Here is a 20,451-nt window from a genome sequence, read left to right as displayed (position 1 = left end):
TTTTTTTTTTGGCTTGACTCAGGATTTAAAAACTGGAACGGTGAAGGTGACAGCAGTCGGTTGGAGCGAGCATCCCCCAAAGTTCTACAATGTGGCCGAGGACTTTGATTGTACATTGTTCTTTTTTTTAATAGTCATTCCAAATATGAGATGCATTGTTACAGGAAGTCCCTCGCCCTCCTAAAAGCCACCCCACTTCTCTCTAAGGAGAATGGCCCAGTCCTCTCCCGAGTCCACACAGGGGAGGTGATAGCATTGCTTTCGTGAGCTTGTTTTTTAAACTGCCAAGCATCTAAACAAATGGTAATTAGTGTGACAAGGAAAACGTCATCTTCTTCATCTCTGTATCCCCAGTACCAAATACAGTGTCTGTGCACAGTTGCTCATTATACATTTGAGATAAAGGACTAACTCTGTTTTGTTTTCTTTTAAACAAAATTAAGTAGAGGATACATTGGAAAGCAGAAACAAGTCCTGCCTATCTTGTACAAGAATGGCAAATATATAGCATGCATGCCTACACTCTCCCTTTCTTCTCTAATCAGACACTATCAATCGTTCTCCCAATGAAATGAAATTATTCTCAACATAATGCCTTAGACAGTCACTACAAATTCAACAGTGTCACAAAAACAAGTGATTATCCGAACCATAAGAGAAAAAGTTAGGTACTGTAATAATTGGAGGTAAACATCAGCCAGGACTGAGCATGAGATCTTTAGAGGCCACGCCATAATGTAAAGAATGGAGTGAAATATTAGGTCCCAGATGAAGAGGAAATGACAGAGGGCACCATCCAGGAGTACAGCATGGGATCAGTGGTCGGGTCTGGCAGTGGATGGGGAATGGCTGAGGTCCTAGAACAAGGAAGCATCTAGTCAACCAGGAGGCAGCCAAGCATCTTCACTCCTTCATCTCCATCTCCCACCACTGCCACTCCACACCCTTTTTCTACCTCCCTCCTTTGTATCTCACTGTTACCTGTCTTCTTTTCTTCATCATCTTAGAATTCTTTCTACCAAGGGTCAGCCTGACCCAGTAGAAATGCTTTGCAACCAGATAGACCTGGACTTCAATCTTATTCTTTACAGAAGATTAGGAAATCTCTGCTGAATCTCTTCATCTCTACGTCTGCCAAGCGAGATAATAATAGAAACCTATAGGCTTGTGGTAAACATGGAACACACTTATCTATGTAAAGTACATAACATGGGGTCAGGTGTATTGTTAAAGCTCTTTCTCAGCTGAAGTAGGACTCCATTTGCCTTCTAATATCTTGGACACATTGCTATCTCACAGAAATAAAGAAGTTTCTAGAAGAGTTGTAAGGGTTCCAAACATTTTATAAGGGCTCAGTGAATATTCTAACCTATGAAGGAAAAGAAACCTACTTCGAGCAAATAATAAAGTCATAGGTCTAGTTTGAAGAAGGTACTTTTAAAATTTCAATGAAATTTCACCCTTCAACGGGACCTTAACCCTATTCTCAGATAAGCACTGGCTATCAGACATGTTACAGTTTAATAAACTTTTTAATGAAAGCACCTCCAGATCCCACTTATATTTTCCAGTGAAATTCTATCTCCTCAAATAATTTTTAAGCATATGGAATTTATTTTCCCTCACACCTGGCTATATTTAATTTGTTATGAGAGGTTCCTGACTGTGTTATATGACCTATTCCCATGACGCTTAAGAGTTAAACGTGTTTCCTGCTTTCCTGAATTTCAAATAAACTGAAGAAAATAACCAATCCTTGAATACACAAATGTAATATCCTGAGCCTACACACATACACACACACATACACAAACACACACACACACACACATACCATGTTCCTGCTTTCTATTAACTTGCAGCTTGTGGGTACAAAAAAGGAGAGAATAAGGATGAGGAAATTATGTACCACTTAAAAAGAATTACTTAAATTTTTCATATTGTGGTTACTCTTAAATGCTCTCATCCATTCTAATAATTTAGTATGTTACTGAAACCTTAACAAGTTATTTATTTGATTTATCTGGGGGTTTTCTAGTAAGCTAAATACCGTGATTACTTAGCATAGCATATCAAATTTGAAAAGGAGAACTCACCTAAAACACAACCACAAAAACATAATATCCAATTCCAATGTAGCAATATATTTTGGAAACTCTTAGGCCTATCTTAAGAATAAGGTATTCAGTACTCATTTTGTAAAAGCACAACTATTCTAAATTTGTTCTTATGACATATCAACTCTATCTCACAAAGATGATCTTACATTCCATATCCATAATTTCAACTATTTTTTCTTTTTCGTAATTTCAACTATTAAGTGGTATTTTGTACTGAAAATGCATACAGATTGCATTACACATCCAGCTTTGCAGGTGTAAAGGTAGTGTGGAATGGTGAAGAAGCACCATCTGAACAGCCAGACATGTAAAATAGTTCCTTCTACTACTTACCATGGGCAAGTTTTAAGTAAGTTGTGTTATTTCACTGGGTCCAGTGAAATAAGGTTAATATTTTACCCATCTCAAACCAAGTTGCTGCACAGTGTGATCCAGGGAAGAGTTTAAGAGTGTAATCTTTGCAGTGCTAATTACTAGCCATGTAGCCTTGGGTGAGTCACTTAATCTCTGGATCTCAGCATCTTCACTGAGAGGTGAAGGTTTCATTTGATGATACCTATAAGCACTTGGTGTGGTCCCTAAACATGCTATGGTAAGAGCACTATATGAGTCATGTACTGTGGTTTTCTTCATTCATATATTCCAAGGACCTAGAAGACAGTCCAACACAGGAGGTGCTTAAGAAATATTGTTAATTTTAACCAGGGGTATTCACAGGTTTTCATACTGCTATTATGAACTTCCCTAAAACTGGGTAATTTATAAAGGAAAGAGGTTTAATTGACTCACAGTTCCACATGGCTGGGGGGGCCTCAGGAAAGTTACAATCATGGTGGAAGGGGAAGCAAACACGTCCTTTTTCACATGGCAGCAGGAGAGAAAAGGGCCAAGCAAAGGGGGAAGAGCCCCTTATAAAACCATCAGATCTTGTGAGAACTCACTCACTATCATGAGAACAGCGTGGGATCATCTCCCACTAGTTCCTCCCTCATCATATGGGGATTACAATTCAAGATGAGATTTGGGTGGGGACAAAGAGCCAAACCATATCACCCAGATACCTCCTGGGGTCAACCCTGACCCATCTCACATTCTGTAGAAAATTCAATGTCCTACTCAAGAATTTTACACATTTATTGAATCTTACTACTCTCTCGCCTGGTTCAGATTTCTGGCTTTTGGATACAATGTACACTATTCGGGCAACAGTTATACTAAAAGTACAGACTTCACCACTGTGCAATATATCCACTTAACAACGCCGCACCTATACCCCTTAAATTTATTAACAACAAAAAACGATTTCTAGCTTCTGTTGTTTGTTTCTGTTTTTGTTTTTCTCCATTATAAGGCTTTATAAGGAAAAGCTTTCATTCCTTTATTTTCATGATTACTTTTTATTGATGAGTCCCTCCCCCAAACTCCCACGCCCTCAACACAGATAAACAGATGCCACTCTCATAATGAAACTACATCAGTCTTAGTCACAAGGAGCACTGAGAAGTAATGGTGAGATGGGCTAAATTGCAGAGCTGTACACGAGACAACCTACACTGGAATGTTAAGTATTTGAGAAAGTCTCTGCTTCATAGGACTGTCCTACCTAAATGGAAGTGAGGGAGTCACAAGAAATAATAATGAGAACTCCTATAGCAACTATGTTGAGTATGTATATTGTATTATTGTTCTTCTGGTGAAAAATTATTTTAGAAACTAGCATCAGGATCTATTTCAGCTGTAAGACATTTGTTTATTTATCAAGGTCTATTTATTTACCATGTGTAGGGATAAAAAATAAAAAAGCCTAAATATGTTCCAACTCTCCTTTGAGTTGAACTCATAAATACACATCTTTCCATCCACCAGTGTATATCAGAAACCATCTGACAATGAGCATTGCAATCTCTCTTATGTGGATTGTGTACCTGTGCTAGACATCACAGGTTTCATTTCTGAAGCATTCAGCAATTTGTTTAGGAAAATGTCATTCAGAGCAAGAGCATCTGTCTAAATCTAAAGTTAGTCTACAGCTCTCCATGTGTTTTGCCACCAGGAAGGCATACTGGAGGAATGTAATAGGGTGTTTTTCAAAGTGTTCTTTTGTAATTTAGAAACCATTAAGTCTTACAGTGAGACTGTGAGGAGATGGAAATCAAGTAAATGTTCTTTTCAGCAAAATGGATCATTTACGATAAGAGAAATGTATTATTTAATGTTATTTTCCCTACTCTCAGGGCTATTAAGAATATGTTAGGTATAGTTACTCCCAGTGATGAATGAGAACAGCCCCACTGCTGACAGGCCCACAGACATTACTACAAAAGGGGCGGCTTGGATTTGGAAGCCCGGGAGGTTACGTCAGGAGTTTTCCCAAGCTCACACAAGCAGATTCAATACTGGCCACTCCCTTTTCTCCTTAGACGGATCCAGACATCCAGAGCAGCATTGCTGTGACAGAAGGATCAAAAAGGTCTAAAGGACCTTTACAGATGCAAGAACTTGAAGAGCATCCTGGAACTCATCTGCTTCATTTCCAAAGAAACATCCAATTGCAGATCCAAACCACTAGCAAAATCATCATTATCGGCAAAGTACATATTCTCCCAAAAATATCATATAAGTAGCCTTGAAAAAGAGTTGTATTCAAAGTGTCCCCCAAATACAAATAACAGGTACATTTGTCCTGAATTCCTCTTCTATAGTTGTTCACATCAAGCTCGACTCACAATATTGTTTTGATCACATTTCCCTCTCTTAGGGACCTAAAAATTCAACTCTGGACCCAGACAACTCGTAAAAACTGTAGCAATAAAAAAAAATGAAAGGTGTAGACTTTTAAAATAGGTCTGAGAATGTCATTGTTTCGTGTAGGTAGAACTGCAATGATATAAAACCCTGGTTAGAAGCAAGGAAGCAGCTGGCATGGAAATTACCCCATTATTTATTACTGTTATTAGGCGAGATTCTTATGCTGCATAACTCAGTAGAGAATAGCATCTATTTGATTGCATGGGATGAGAGTCTGGTCCATTATTATTAATTTGCGAGCTCTAGTCATTAAGTGACTGCTCCTTTGGTCTGTAAAAGGTAGTACATGAATAACACGAAAAGGTTTTTGTTCCAATCTCAGTAGCATAATGAATGCCAGCCACTGTACCAATAAGAGATTCAGTCACCTGTTTAGATATCTTTCTGGGCTTAAAGAGCAAACAGCACTAGGTCCAACTTGTGCCCAGGGAGAGAAAGTTTCTCCTTACCCAGGTTGTTAATCTATTCAGAACTCTGGATTTCTAAGATAGAGACTTGTGATCGTACTATGTTTGCTCTTAAAGTTTTTATCTATTTAAGGATGGCTCAGCCTTTAGCTGATTTTGTAATACCTTACTCACCTGCCATTACTGACTCAGGGCATTTACTCCTTAAGTCTCTGTTAACATAATGGAAGATTTTAGGTTTAGGTACCAAAGTTTTTGCATTTTAAATATCACTAAAAGAAATGTTGCTATAATGGGAGGCATACCTTTCATTGGTTGTTGTTTATTTTGTTGTTTCTTTTTTTTGTTTTTTTGTTTTTTTTGGTCTTTTGAGTGTGCTGAATCTAAGTTAAAGCTTTCTGGGTGACTCTTTTTAGACTGGGTATTATTTTAGGGCAAAGCTGCAAAGGTTAAGGCTTCTGTTCAGAACTTTGGCTCTCAAGAATACAATGGGGTCCTTGTAACCTGTCTCCAAGTGAGAAGCCCTAGAGTCCTACCCAGGGAGCTCTTGAAACCCTTCAGTGCTGAAGCCAGTTAGGGTGCCCCCTACACCTAGGGGTCTAGGCAGTTCTGATTGATCTCACATACTGCAAGCCGGCTGCTCAGGGCAGAGTCCGCTCACAATACCACGTCTCAGGACCACTGGGTCTTCTCCTGAAGGCCGTTTTCACTGGATTCTACACTTCTCACAGAAACTGATTGGATTCCTCACCACCAGTGCCCAGAAACACCTCGCAGACTCCCCACCAAGCCTGTCCTCAAGCCTCTCCTGACATCTCAACTTTTCAGACTGGTCCTCAGTGCTCTTCAAGGAAAGCCATCTCCAGTGGCCTCTGCTTGTCATCTCCCACTTTGTGCCCTGCTTCTGCCTTTCCTGGCTCCTTCCATCTGTGTCTCTACAGCCTCAGAGCTACTCCACTCTCTATCCACTCCGCCTGGGATAAAACATAAGTTAATAGTCTTTGACCCATGGGTATATGTTGGTGGAACTCAATATTAAATCTCAAGGTCCAGGGGTCCAGATGCCATTGCTGGCCTCCTTAAAAACCTCCCAAATCTCCCACATTTTACTGGACCAGGGACTGACATTTCAAGGGAAAGCCCTGGAAGCCCCTGCAGTACTGAGATTACAGACCTCCAAACTCATTGGCACTCTCTGTTTCTCTGTCTTTCTCTCTCTCTCTTATACACACACACACATACGTACATACATACACACACACACACACACACAGTGTAAGAAAACCAACCAGACGACCCTTAGCATAAGCCTTTATTAGAGAATGCCTGAAATTAGATGTCTCCAAAGAAACTCATTCTAATGTTGGGGGGACGACAGAGTATTTTATTTGATAGGTTTTAGCAGAAGTGTTGACTAAGGTGCAGCTAGTTTGGAGGATAGAAGCACTGTACTTATATATTAGCAGCCGTTAGGCTGGATGCGTTGGCTCACACCTGTAATCCCAGCACTTTGGAAGGCCGAGGTGGGAGGATCACTTGAGGTCAGGAGTTTGAGACCAGCCTGGCCAACATGGTGAAACCCCATCTCTACCAAAAAATACAAAAATTAGCCGGGCATGGTGGTGGGTGCCTGTAAGTCGCAACTATTAGTAAGCCTGAGGCAGGAGAATCGCTTGAACCCAGGAGGCAGAGGTTGCAGTGAGCCAAGATGGAGCCATGGCACTCCAGCTTGGGTGACAGAGCGAGGCTCTGTCTCAAAAAAACAAAACAGAAAACATTAGCAGCCATTATTTGGAAATGTCAAAGAAGACATTTTATCAAGAAGAACAAAGAGGAAGAGTTGGGAATAAGGGACAAGGATATGTGAGGGTCACAATGAAAAGCTGTCAAGTCCCTCAAGGTGTGTGTGTGTGTGTGTATAAAATTGTGGTAAAATATACACAACATAAAATTTACCATTTAACTATTTTTAAGTGTACAATTCTGCGATATTAAGTACATTCACACTGTTGTGCAACCATAACCACCACCCATCTCCAAAGCTTTTTCATCTCAAACTGAAACTTCATACCTATTAAACAGTAACTCTCCATTTTCCCCTTCCCTTAGTCTTGGCAACCACCATTCTAGTTTTTTCTCTATGAACTGGACTACTCTAGGTACCTCAGAGAAGTGGAATCATACAGTATTTGTCCTTTTGTGTTTACTTATTTCACTTAGCATCATGTCTTCAAGGTGCATTCAATTGTCATGTGTTTCAAAGTTTCCTTACTTTTTTTTTTTGAGACAGAGTCTCACTCTGTTGCCCAGGCTGGAGTGCAGTGGCACAATCACAGCTCACAGCAGCCTCTACCTCCTGGGCTCAAGCAATCCTCCCCCCTCAGCCTTCCCAGTAGCTGGGAGTACAGGCCGCACCACCACACTTGGCTAATTTTTTACCTTATTTTATTGTTTTGTTGAGATGGGGTCTTGCTATGTTGCCCAGGGTGATCCTTCCTTTTTAAGGCTGAGCAATATTCCATTGTGTGTAAATGTCACATATTGCTTATCCATTCATCCATGGAAAGACATTTGGGTTGCTTCCACCTTCTGGCCATTGTGAACACTGCTTCAGGGGATCTACATATTTAACTTGATAAGGAACTTTCGATGAGGTCTGTCATCAAGCTGAGAGTTTTATATGTGCTCTCAAAGTATCATCAAAACAACCTGTTGATACAACAAAGCTGAATGTCTTGCTCACTGCTCTAAGGGATACACTACCTGCACATTCCTGGTAGTACCTCAAGGGGAGAAGGATGAAGTTGAGATATTTATAGAGGTCTTGAAGTCTGATTTAAAGTGGGTCTTTCAACACATGGGACTTAATCAGGATTGAGAAAAGATCATAACGCAATAGTTCAAAAGTACTGGGCACAGTAAAGACAGGAATTTTGAGACAAGGAGTCCAAGAGTCTTAGGGTGTAAATTACCATTTGATCCTTTCTGTTGCAGTGTTGATGGGTCTTTCAGAAAGTCTTAGAATAAATAATAGTTATTTGGAACTTTTATCTTCCTAGGCCAGAGTTTCCAGGAAGAGTAAAGTTATATTAATGGAGGGAGTGGAATAGCAATATCTGTTAAATATAAATAGTAAGCTGTGTAGATGGTGTTGATTCTAACCCTGGTGATTTTTCCAAGAACACTGGGTAGAGGTATACTGATCATCATTCCTCAGCCACTTGCCCAGGGTCACTAAGTAAAAAAGTAGTATGAATAAGATTGGTACCCAGGCAGTCACACCAGAGCCTGTACTCTTTACCACTACTCAATACGGCCTCCAGAACCTACCCCTGCAAATTTTTTCACAAGTGATAAGGCTATATCTTTGCTAGGTCACTTAGCTTTATTCCGATTAGCCACTATATAGGCTGTAGGTCCAAAACTGAATTATAGCCTATGTCGAGAAGCTCTCACCCATGAACCTGCTGATTTGCTACCCTGATATAGCAACTCTCCTGCAGGAACAGCCTCCTCATCACTTCACTCCCTATATTGAACCCCAGCTCAATTCCCCACTGCTGTGTACTCTCATCCCTATCTGTATACTCTCATCCCTATCATTTTCAGAATTACAAGTAATATTTTTTGTGTGTTTTTTGACTATCTGTCCGGACCTCTCTGATGGTCATCCCTAGAGCCAGCTTCTGCAAACACTTCATCTCCTCTCACTTCTGTGCTGCCATACACTGTGATTTTCTTTTGGTTTAGGGCTGTAATCCACAAACAACAGCCCCTGGATAACATTTGGTCCACTGCCTATTTTTGTGTGGCTTTGCAAACCAAGAGTAGTTTTTACAATGTTAAGATTGAAATAAGTCAAAAGAATAAGCTTTCGTGCCATATAAAAATTATATGAAACCCAAATTTTAATGTTCATAAATAGTTTTATTGGAAGACAGCCACTTATATATTGGAGACTTACTCATTTTTATATTGTCCATGGTTGCATTCAATGGTAGAGGTGAATGGCTGCAACAGAGATCGTGCAGTCCACGAAGCCTAAAATATTATCTTATGCTTTACAGAAACAAATCTGCCAAGTCCTGGAGCAGGGCCTGTGCTGCCTCATGCCTGAATTCAAGATAACCTGAACTTCCAGTTTCCCTACCTTCACCAGAGCAGAACAAGCTAGCTGGACAGATGTCCAGGTCACCAGCAAGCATGCAGTCTGCTCTCTGGAAACCTTTGGAGTCTCACCACTGTCATCACCTCTGCTGCTACACCTTGATAATCTGTTAATATCTTGAAAGTCATGGTGAGAAGCTCCCAAGGCAAGTTATAGCTACACTGATCAAGTCACTCCCATCCCCTGCTCCAGTCCTGGGGAATTGGGAGCAGCCAAGTGACAGAAGTAGATGAGGAAGAGTTAATTGGGTAAATAGCAAGGATAACAATTATTCCCTCTTCCCTTTGTTTCCAGCTTCTAATATTGAGAGATAGATCTTTTAATGAAATGAAACAAAAAACTTTGTATTTAAACTGTGCTTTTGTGTAGCACCTACACCTGAGACTATTGACTCTTGAAAGTGACCCAGAACACTTTTATCTCCAGGGGCTCTTGCCACAGCACAGTGGTTTAAGAACAACAGAGTTAAAAGAATAAAGTTATTTTCCCACTTTGACTGTCACTCATGCAATTGGTTATTACCAAGTTACCTGTAGCTTCCTTAGGTAGAAATCTGAATCACAACTCTATGGATTTGGGTTAGAGAATATTGGTGTTACTATACAGCATTCTATATTTTTGAAGATTTGCAGCCCACCTCTGCTATGATGCTGAACTGTCAAGAATGACTTCTGCACATCAACTGTAGAAAATAAAGAGAGCCCAAATGAGAAAAGCTAAGTCTATTTATTCAACGCATACTATAGCAACAGAGCCATCATCACTTGTATTTTGGCAGAGAATCAAAGAAGGCAAAGAAGTGGGAAAGCTTTATAGCAGAAAAGAAGAAAGGCTTCAGGTATGCCTTGATTGGAGGCTGTTGGCATGGGAAAGCTGTAGGTTGGTTAACTAGAAGGCATCCTACATGATTGGTTAGGAGAGCAAATTTGGCTTTCCCTAGTTAGTCTTAAATTAAAAGTAGAAACAAAAATTAGAGAAGCTATCAGATATTAATCAAGTCCTGGCCATTTTGGACCGATTATTACAGAAGTTATTGTTCAGCTTCCAGGGTTGTTACTAGAGATAGTAATCTGGCTTCTGACAAATCCGATTTATAGCAGGCTAGCTTCCTGGGTTGCTTATTGTAGATAAGAGGGTTGGTTTCCTGGTCAGGGTGCAGGTCAGAGTTCTATTTTTATATATGATCTGGCCATTGTTCACTTGTATATTCAGTCTCTCAAAAGCAAGATGTGTATGAAAGCTTGTTTTTGTCTTGTTCTTCTTTGGGTTCCGTAACATCGTTCTCAACATAGTGTAGCTGCTCAATACATTTGCATAAATGATTGAATAACTTCATGGTAGATGTTAGAAGTAGGGGCATCTGAGCTAATTTAATTGGATAAGCCAGATGTCACCATGCAGGGCAGAAAAACTGATGGAATTGAACATGAGAACAGGTTTTAGACATAGGGAGGTATAACAAAATCTCTAGTCTTTGCTTCTTCAGTAATGCCTATGACACCTCCAGTTTAGGTTCTATTCCCAGAAAACTCTTACTAGTAAAATTTATCCCAAAGTTCAGCTTTGTTTTCTGGTCTTCGGGCTCACCCAGAAAATTGTGCAGCAAAATGAAACCTGACTGCTAGTTTCAAGGCATGTATAGACATGAAACAGAGAAGTAAGAATGGAGCACAACACAGTTTGGAAAAGACTAGATAGAGGGACAAAACCTTGAGCTGTAGAGTGGCAGGAAGACAAAGGGACAGGGTGAAAGGTTATCTTTGGGGACAGTTTTGAAGGTGAATGCTTCTCTATTCAACAGCCCTTCTATCTACAACCAAATCCCCACAGCACCTGGCCTCCATTTATATTTCCTACCTCATTTCTTTATTTCTGGGTAGGAAACCAGCAGGCAGCCAAACTGGCTACCAAAATATATTACTTTTCTGTAGTTTTTATCTTCTTAACTTTCCTTCATGACATCTTTAGCTTGCCTGCCTTACAGTGCATCTTCTCCTTTTCAAGTCATTTCCTATTCTACCTGTCTCTCTTGACCCAGCCCAAAGCCAGTATCTAAGATGCTTCTCTGACCAGCTAAGCTAAAAACTGCATGCCCATTCTCTCCACGCTGATGACACTCATGCCATTACCATTTACTTACTAGTAGGCACTTTTCTGTTTGGCTTTGTTTTATTACCTTACCTTGTGTGAATGCCCATCTCTACAACTAGTCTCAAAGATGAAAGAGGTGCTGGCTTACAGTTCCTTGTATCGTCACAGCCTTTCTATCAGAGTTTTGCACGTGGTAGGGAAATAGTAAATGATGGCTTATTGTGGCAATTATTAAGGGTTACTGGCACTTGAGAGATGAATTTTAACATTAAGGCTTAGCTTAAATTATTAACATAGCACATGGCTTCCCCTAAATGAGCTCATGATGCTTATTTATTATATACCAAATGAATTGTTTCTATAAAACAATGTTTCTTTTCCTCCTTAGAACTGGCTGTAATTTCAGTGGTTATGTGGAAAAATTTTTGGAAATTTTGTAATTTCTTATTGAGTTAGCCTAATCTGATTTGCCTTAGAACAAGAAGTAACTGAAATATGTCACTTAAGCAAATGTTTCCTAGGTTTTCACTGATCACAATAAGACAATTCACACCCATTAGGTTTCCTGTGTTTTTCAAAATTCGGCAGTATTAGCTTTAACAATAATTATCATTTAGGAAACCATCTGCCAATATATGTTTTTATGTACCTTTCCTCCATTGAGTCCAGTGAGCTTTGCCAAACTGTTTCCAAAATTAGTCTGTTACTTTAATTCACTTTTAACTAGCATGATTATCATAACTTTAATTCCTTCTTATTATAATTGCTTTACTAACATAAATATAATTGTATTCATTGTTCTCAAAATTCTTATTTACAAAATATGGTACAATCACTTTTCCTCCCCAAAAGCTAGGATTTAACACCATTTTTCTGTTATTTTTCTTTAAAATGTGGTTTGTGTTGTCACATTTATAAAATGGATTTATATAAAATTTAGTCAATTTTTACTAACTTCATATGAACTATTTTCCATGTATCTATTTATTTGTTTACACTTATTGAAACCAAACATAATCACATCTACCTAAAATTTTTACTTTTATTGTTGTTTCAAATTTCTTGATTGGTTGGTTGAATTGTCAAGTAAATGAACCAAATATTTTGGCACATGGTATCTGTGTATGAAGACGCACAACGATAGTGTTTTAAAGCATAGGATAAAAGTAAGTTAAGATTCCCTAAAGATTAGAATGGTCGATTGCTATAGACAATTATTTAATCATTTTGAGCTACGGGATGAAAAGCTGTAAAGGAGGTGCTCACTCAGCCTTAAGCATCGCGGAGCCCAACTGAACCATCATCACACCTGTGATTAGAAACCTTCATCATCAATCACCAATTATAGCAGATGAGAATATAGAAGTTAATGATGCTATCCGTGACAACTGCTGAACACATTTAAATGAGGTGCAGCACTTGACTGAATTGCCAGATAACTTTAAGGATTTCAATAAATTCCTCTTCTAGTTTCGAAATAAAAGTGCAAGGAAAGCACCCCAAAACTATCATGACATATGTATTTGCAAATAAATACTTAAAATAGAGATTTATCGTAGAAAACAAGGACTGAAGCTTTTTGGTTTTGTTTTTGCTTAACATAAAAAAGAAAAAAAAAAACATATAAACCAAAGCTGCTAGAAGCAAATGAAAATAATGTGACTAAATTATGCAACTTGAAAAATGAAGAAAAGGACAGATAGCCAGAAAATTTGCATGGAATACCAATTTCACTGTCCGAATGAAAAATTAGACTAGAATAACAATGAAAACAAATCCTAGTAGATAAAACCACAGTAGACTTGTTTGTGTCGGGTCACATCTGCCGAGCCCAGAAAGCCTACTGAGGACACTAGTTAACAGTAAATACGTTTCTGGAGCTGCCTGTCACAAGGACCACATTAGTGAATTCCCCTTAATACAATCAGTAACTTTATTTAAAAAAAAAAAAAGCATCAACTTATATTTAAATTTCAAAGAGAACTAGCTTTTTTAAAAAATTGCAAGCAAATGTATAAATCTAGATTATGTATGCGATACTGGATCTGCTTAAGGTGCCACATGCCTGTATTTAGAATATGTCCCACAAGTGAAAATAATAGTCTATGAATGCAATAAAAAACAGAGATATTGGCTAGATGTTTTGCTTAATCTGTAAATTGAGATTTAAAATGCATGAAAAGCTGATATAAAAAGAATAACCATAACATTAACAATACTGATGTCATAGCAGCTGGCATACCTACGATATTTTAGGCCCTAAGCTACGTTCGCTACCGTCACTGTCACGTGGCCGGCCAGCTATTGTGCAAAATGCTTTAGCAGGCATATTGCTAGTAAACTGAAGAAGCATTTGCTTGATGGGAAGAAGAAAGGATGAAAGAAACGATGAGAGCAAACTCGAGGTCAAACACAAAATCAAAGTTTATGATTTGGCTCTCAGTTTTATTTAAGTAACTGAGAAGGAATGAAAAAGAAGCAGTAAAGCAAAACAAAGAAGAATGCACTCATTTGGAGCCAGGAAAATGTTTTCGAAGGAATCTTTGGGGTGTAAGTGCTTAGTCACGATACTGGTTTCACAAGGAGTGCTACGTAAGAAAAATAACTTGATCTTGGGGGAAGACCTCTCCCGTGTGGTGTGTCCCTCCTGTCACTGTGAGGACCACAGTCATGGTTGCGAAACCAGCCGGCAACTCAGGCTGCCCTGGTGCCACAGAGCTCCAAAGTCCAAGAAGTAAGACCAGCAGCGTGTTAATCTTATTAATCCCAAAACTGGCTTTATTTCTGCACTGGAGAGGAAGAGGAGGGGATTTCTATTACTGACTAGGAATCTGAAACCCAACTTTGTGGTTCCCAAAAACCCAGTTCAGAAAACCTTATTTAAACATTTATTTAACTCACCTGCTTAACTCAGTCCCCAGCCTCTCCCCCACCAGGAATCAAGTAACTCAGAATCAATGGATGTATTTTATGTCTTCCTCAATCATACAAACCACAAATGGTTACCTGTGGGCTAATTTTGCACCAGCCCCTTCCTATAACTCCCTAATAGTGGAACATTGGCCGTGCACATGCAGGACAAGGGTCAGGAGAACCAACAGTTGGAGGTTTAGACTTTGAGTACTAAAAAGCTCATTTTCTAATATTTTATCTGATTTCCTTTTCCTGATAGAAATAGAAGTTTTTTGGGAGGTTTTTTTTTTTCCTCAGCTGTTATCTATTTCTAATAAAAACTTCAGACAAATTTTCCTGTATAGATATTTCACCATGGGAAACATTTATTATTATAAGAATTTAAGTGTATATTTAGGAGTCCTTATGCAAGTGAGCAGCAACTAGTTTATTCAATTAATTGAACAGCTGAGAACTACAAATGGTTTTTTATGTTATATCAATTAGGCTTTATTTTACTTACAAAGCAAATATGCAACTTAAACTATCTTTTACTATCATGGCCTTCATTCATTCCCTTATGTAATTGAAACATCCAGCATATTTTGGGTTTCCTGCAAAAGTGGATTCAGCAATCCAGCAATGCCGCAGAGGCTCCTGGTCCCTCCATTTCTAGGTTTTGTTTTGCAAGGCATCAGCCTCATCCTCTGTGTTGCTCCTGATCCACGGTGGCTGCTGTCATCCTGTCATCAAGACATCAAGACCTGTAGGGGCTCACTTTTCCTCCCGCAAACATAGAACCAAACTCTTGCACTTTATGCAAGTGATCCAGTTCGGGTCAGATAACTACTCTAAACCAATCACTGTGGTCAAGGGGAAAGGACTTTACTAGGTACCTTACCCTAGTCCAGGTCAGAACTGAGTGATGCACAGTGGTAGTCATTTCCAATGGCAGCACTTGGTGATATTGACAGGCTTTGGCAAAATTTGATCATGAATCTGTTCTATTTGGTATTTGAAAAAAGGACTGACTTATCTTTTAGGAGACTGAGTTGGCTTCAAATTCTTTAAATTGATCAGGACAAAGGCAGAAACAGGCGAAGGGAGAGATGTTGCTTCCTGAGGGAGACCCTGGACTTCCTATTAATAGGATATGTGAGATGTCAAGTAATGGTAAGAAAAAAACAGTTAAAATGGAAGATTTGTAGCCCTAACTATAATCTGGTTTTCTGCAGTAGGTCATAGAAGTTCCAGTAGGCTACTGCTTGGACATGTAAGTTTTGTGAAATATACAAGATTTATCCATTAATTGTGCATATTGGTTGGTACACACCCTCTTCTGTCCCTAAAAACTGGTGGAACCAAACTGTTGAGAAGCAGGCAGGTCGCATCCAGCACAAGATGGGATTTGTATTCACTGTGCTGTGTGCAGGAGCTGCCAGCCCTAGCAACTATGGCTGGACTGGGTTATGTCTGAGTTAAGGGTGAGAGAAGACAAATGCTTAGAGACATATTCAACTAAAGAAAATATACAGGGAGAGGAACAGGGCCTGGTATTATGATCAGAAAAGAGACTGAGGCAAAATAGAAAAGGAGATGGTGGGACATGAAAAGCTGCTATATGGAAGTGGTCTTCGGCATCCCAGAGCAACCTTCTGCTGCTGCCAGTCAGGATTAGTTGTTTGTTAGGAGGACCTTACTTCTATCACTCTACACTGATCATACCAGTTCACGGAGCAGAGACTGGAAAGCATTCTGAACCTAGGAAGAAGGAAATGCTCAGTCTCCACTGCCATTTCTCACTGGCCCAGACCAGGGCCTTGACTGTGAGGTGCTGAGTCTGGGGGAGTCGTTTCCTGGCCATGATGAAGCCAGGGGTCGGTATGTGTAGACAGTGTTAACGAGGCCACCCAGTGCAGTTACCAGGCCAGCATCCATCATGCAGCCTCTCACAGCAAGACCAGTGGGCTGTAACGCTGTATTCATTTTCCAGAGCTGCCATAACAAAGGACCACAAACTAGATGGTGGCTTAAAACAACAGAAATGTATTGTCTCACAGTTCTGGAGGCTAGAAGTACAAAATCAGGATGTCAGGGCTAGGTTCCCTCTGAAACCGGCAGGGAAACACCCTTCCTTGCCTCTCTCTGGCTTCTGGTAGTTTTCTGGGAATCTTTGGCATCCTTTGGCTGGTGGTTACATAACTCCAGTCTCTGCCTTCATCATCTGTCACGTGGGGTCCTCTCTGTGTCTCTGTCTTCACATGACTTTCTTCTTATAAGGACACCAGTCATAAGGGCTAGGGACCGACCTCACTTTAATATGACCTGAACTTAAATCATTACATGGGTAACAACCCTATTTCCAAATAAGGCCACATTCTGAGGTTCTGAGGTTAGGGCTTCAGCATATATTGCTTGGGGAGGACACAATCCAATCCACAACAGATACTAACTGAAATGAAGGAATTTTAGCAAAGCAAAAAAAATAATGCCTATCACATGGAAGCAAAGATACATATTTGTTCTCTGAATCTGGAATGCTGCAAAAATTGTGTACCTGTATGATTTAAATCTAGATCATTCTGATGTCATCAGGCTATCTCGGTTCAGTCAATGGCTCTGCAGAGAATCCCTAAGTCAAGGCTCACTGATGGCTCTTCAGCATACAGAGGGTAAAGCTCAAGAAACTATATTCTGATGCCAAGCATTTGGATCAAGTTTGGTTAGTCAAAGAAGAAGAAACAAGAGAATAGCAAAATCAAATAGAAAATCACTAGTCCTGAAGCCTTTCAAGTTCATTAACTGTGCAATGAAAAAAAACAGCAACAATATTTGCTATCTTAATAGCATCGTTAGCTTTTTTAGAAAATGGGGAGAAAAAGTGAGGGGTAAACATGTCTAAGATTCCAGATCAAGATAAATTTTGTGTTTCTGTCTTTATAGGTATTTGCATATTTTTAAACAAAGTTTGTCTTCTATTTATTTATTTATTTTGGAAAGAGAGTCTGTTACCCAGGCTGGAGCGCAGTAGTGTGATCGTAGCTCACTGCAGCCTCAACCTTCTGGGTTCAAGCAATCCTTCCACCTCAGCCTTCTTAGTAGCTGGGACTACAGGCATGTGCCACCACACCTGGCTAATTTTTTGTATTTTTTGTAGAGACAGGGTTTTGCCATGTTGCCCAGGGTAGTCTTGAACTTGTGGGCATAAGCGATCTACCTGCCTCGGACTCTCAAAGTGCAGGGATTACAGGCATGAGCCACCTCACCTGACCTGTCTCTTGAATATAGATAGATGAATGGACAGATAGATCGATCGATAGATACACACACACACACACTATGTACATTAAAAATATTCTCCTTTAGATAATCTTGGTCAATCAAAGCACAAATTCTCACATAATATTTAAACTAATTTTCAGCTTTAATTTCAAAATCAAATTCACAAGGGATTTTAAATGTATATGTGTATGTATGAAATAGATCAAAAATGTAAATTAAAAGCCATTCTGTGAGACTAAACAGAGAAGGAAATTTTTTTTTTTTTTTTTGAGATGGAGTCTCACTCTATTGCCCAGGCTGGAGTACAATGGTGCGATCTCAGCTCACTGCAACCTCCACCTCCCAGGTTCAAGTGATTCTCCTGTCTTAGCCTCCTGAGTAGCTGGGATTACAGGTGTGTGCCACCACACCCAGCTAATTTTTGTATTTTCAGTAGAGATGGGGTTTCCCCATGTTGGTCAGGCTGGTTTCGAACTCCTGACCTCGTCATTCACCTGCCTCAGCCCCTCAAAGTGCTGGGATTACAGGCATGAGCCACCACACCTGGTCAGGAAGTTTTTTATAACAATAAGAGTAGGCCTGTGAAATTTAGTCACACTCAAAGGCATTGTCTGATTTGTTTTTCAAATGTCTTTATTAGAATGTAAAATAAGATATTTGATTGTTTGATATGGTATTCTTTAAAGAATACCATACTGAGAGAATACACCTAAGTGACTGGTACTGGATTTAGAGTCTGTCTTTCTACAATTCATTTAATTTCATTTATATAAACTCTGATGTCGATTCCTGCAACAACTATAGATTCTGAAGCAGGCTCCCCAGTCATCAACACAAGTTCTGCACACCAAGCAATCTGGCCTTGAAGGAGCATAATGGCTTTAATGAGTAGGAAATCACTGAGGAATTCTGACACATGGTGATATGCTTAAGCAATTAGGCCTGTCCTTCGCTAGGAGGCTCTGCTTTTAATATGACAATGAAATTGACTATGTCACTTCAACCTTCTAATGGCTTGAAGCAACTTTGCTCATTGCCCATCAACACCAGTCTGAATCTTACTTTCCAGGGAAAGCACTTGGCTGCAGGCTGACTTGAATTTGTGTTCGGGATCAGCTGTAATCACATGGGCGTGATTTATTGGTTTTCTATCTTGTGCTTTCTGTTTATACTGAAAATATGCAATTTGTTTTCCTTCTGAAACCATCAAAGAGAATTATTTTAAATTGATGCCTGCTTTACTCATATGGGTGGCTCAACCTGTCAATGATCAGAAAGTCACTTAAATGCATAACGCATGGCAGCCCCCTCCCAGCCCACCAATTATTTGGTCTAGACTGTTATTAACACTGACTTTCTTTATCCATGTCCCCACCATCTGATGCCTCTGGAAGATGCTCAGAAATATGGCAAGAGGTAGAGGAAGTGAGTCTTGGAGTTTTTATTGGTTGAGTAACCAAAAACAATGTACCATGGTCAAAACAGTCAGAACTCTATAGACAGCCTACAGATTTTAAGATTTCTAACAGAAATAGTTGTGTGAAAAATGACTCACCCTACTATAAAGTAGAAATGCTGTCAGCCCACAGATGACCAACTCTGCCAAATACATTTCTATTGAGTCACAAACATGTATTAGGCACCTGTGCTGTGTACTGGCATTGCAGTGGTAGATCAGACAGAATATGCAATTCCTAGTCTTAGGGGCATATGATCTACAAATAAATATTTGGTTCCTACCTCCCCACCCACCTCACTGTATTCCTTTTTTCTATCCATTGTGTGCCTGTCTCATTTTTGATTTACCTATCTTTACCCCAGCTTGGTATGCAACTAAGCTCAATATACATTTTTTATTTGAAAAGACAGTGATTTGTAGATAACAGATAGCACGACAAAAATGAAGATTTTTTTCAGCTTATAAAAGCAATACCTAATTACTGGGGGAAAACCGTGGAAAACAAATAGAACAATAAAAAATAAATAAAAATGTATTGCAATCCTGTCTCTGAGAAAATCTCACTAAACCTTTTGGTGTATTTCCTTTCAGATTTTTACCTTATTACATCTATATTCTTTTTTTCACTTAATGCAAAGTTTTTCACTTATTTTCTTATATGTTTAAAATTATTTTTTAAAAATCATCTTATTAACTAATAATTTACCATGTATAATTTATTTAATCATTCTCAAAAAATTACTATAATACAGAGTAGTTCAATTTAAAAAAATAGGAAAAAAGGCTTTATTTTTGTGAAAAGGTCCTTTTAGTAAAAGGTTAAAAAAAAAAGATATCTACTTTCTTTTTTTTTTAAAGTGCCTTTTAAAAGCCATTACACAAATCAAGATACATTCTTTTTTTTCTTCCCTTACCATGGCATCTGTATAATGTCTATTGAAGCCCACCTTTGACATTTATGATTGTAGGTATAACACAGATGGTAGGGAAGGAGACATAGGCCAGAGAGCTAGTTCACATCTGCCCTGGGGAGCCAATTTACTCTGTTGTCGTAACGGTACCTCAAGGCTCTGTAGTAAACACTTGTCTAAGGTCTAAGACATAGGATACAGAAAATGGTAAAATAAAAGCCAATTACTAGGTGGCAGAAAAAAGGAAAAAGAGAAAGAAGGGAGAGAAGATGAAAACAAGGAAGGAAAGGAAAGGGAAGGGAACGGAAGGGAA

This window comes from Colobus angolensis, unplaced genomic scaffold (assembly GCF_000951035.1).
Source record: "Colobus angolensis palliatus isolate OR3802 unplaced genomic scaffold, Cang.pa_1.0 Scaffold215, whole genome shotgun sequence".
Lineage (NCBI taxonomy): Eukaryota > Metazoa > Chordata > Mammalia > Primates > Cercopithecidae > Colobus > Colobus angolensis.
The sequence above is the reverse complement of the archived record's forward strand: the minus strand, read 5'-3'. Positions refer to the sequence as shown.